Source organism: Petaurus breviceps, unplaced genomic scaffold, assembly GCF_028583685.1.
Source record: "Petaurus breviceps papuanus isolate PSGF00001 unplaced genomic scaffold, PetGlider_PUasm1.0 120, whole genome shotgun sequence".
NCBI lineage: Eukaryota > Metazoa > Chordata > Mammalia > Diprotodontia > Petauridae > Petaurus > Petaurus breviceps.
In genome coordinates this window covers 1190755-1192358 of record NW_027185627.1, presented here as the reverse complement: position 1 = coordinate 1192358, position 1604 = coordinate 1190755, and the positions used below count along the sequence as shown (strand labels likewise).

The following is a 1604-nucleotide window of genomic DNA, read 5'->3' as shown; positions in this document are numbered from 1 at the left end:
TCATCACAATAGAATAAAATATTAGAGCTAAAAAGAGCCTTAACAATTTCTACAAGAGTCACTCTCTTTTATGGATGAGGAAACTGAGGGCCAGAGAGATCTTGGACAAGTCACTCATCTGGTGCTATATGGAAAACTATTTGGAGAGCCCGAACAAGAAGCTGAGTCTCCTAATTTACAGTTCAGGGTTTTCTCTACTTCACCAATTTAGGTTGAATACCGTTCATGCCACGAGTTGCCGAGGACTCAATAAATCAAAATGAAAACAGAGTTGTGGCCATAGGCGTCAGGCTTCACTTGGCTTCTTATAGGTTTCTTGTTGTTCAATCATTCAGTCATGTCCTACTCTTTGTGACCCATACCATACATGGAGTTTTCTTTTTTTTGTCTTGTTTTGTTTTGTTTTCATTGCAGACATTTATTTTAACTAATAGTTGAATGCTCAAGGTGAACTAGATGCTGCAACAGCTGCTCTCTTGGGTTTAGGTGTTGTTTCTTCATGGAATTCATTCCTGAATTGGCAACAGACAATCTTTAGGTGCTTCATTCGACCAGTCCCAGTGGTGTCATATCATTTCAAAGCCTTTGCACTCCAATTGTGCTTCCTCTTGCATTTAGCGAGATATCTACATTTGTCTTCTGAAGACGGTGTGACTTAGAACCACAACCACAACAGCACAAAGTGTGCGTCTTATTCCAGCACTTACCAAATGTAGACATCCCCTTTGTCTCCTTCGTCATCTTCCTCCAGTCACCAGGACCAAAGAGCTGTGGAGTTTTCTTGGCAAGGATACTACAATGGTTTTCCATTTCTTTCTCTAGTGGATTAAGAAGAATAGAGGTTAAGTGACTTGCCCAGGGTCATAAAGCTAGTGTGTGTCTGAAGCTGGATTTTTGAACTCTGGTGTTCCTGACTCCAGGTCCAGTGCTCTATCCACTGAGCCACATAGCCACAAACAATTATGTCCAAACAAGATTTATACAGGCTATAGAGGAGATAATCAACAGAGGGAAGGCAATAGGGGAGACTCCTTAATAAGGGGTACTGAAGTAGCTCTTTGTGACTTGATTATAACAGAGTCTAGAAATATCTATTCATTTCCCTGCAAATCAGAGTCATGTGGACATACATCACCTTCATGGACACACACCCGCACACGTCCTATAGGAATTTCAGTTTATTTTGCCCTGCAGTGCAAGCCTTAGGATCAAGATTTGAAACAAATTTCTCTATAATATGTTGCTTTTCTGCCATACCTTGCTTTTATATCCCTTGTTGGAAAAGCTACTGAGATGAAGGCCCAGAAGTCCTTTGGTCTGTTCCTTGGCATTCTTTAAATCCAACATCAAGGGGAGATAGCAAAATCTTAAGTGGGTGTTTGGGAGGGGTGAGAAACACCTCACCCAGAGTCCTTCTGTTCATTCTCAAGAAGTAGTCAATTAATGGTTGCTTTGGGCTAAGGATTGAAAGGTGGGAGCAGGGGTTGCTGCCCCAAGAACTTGGGGAGACCAGCATGAGGCCATAGATTCAAGGCTTTAGCAGAAATAAACAAGAGAGGATGGGGAAGTGATGTTGGGAAGAAGGTGATTCCTTTGGTTTAGAC

General features: G+C 41.8%; 1 pseudogene; it reads right to left on the bottom strand.

Annotated features, from left to right (window-relative positions):
* Positions 1-395: 395 nt before the first annotated feature.
* Positions 396-741, bottom strand: LOC138162612 (large ribosomal subunit protein eL37 pseudogene; annotated as a pseudogene).
* Positions 742-1604: the final 863 nt, after the last annotated feature.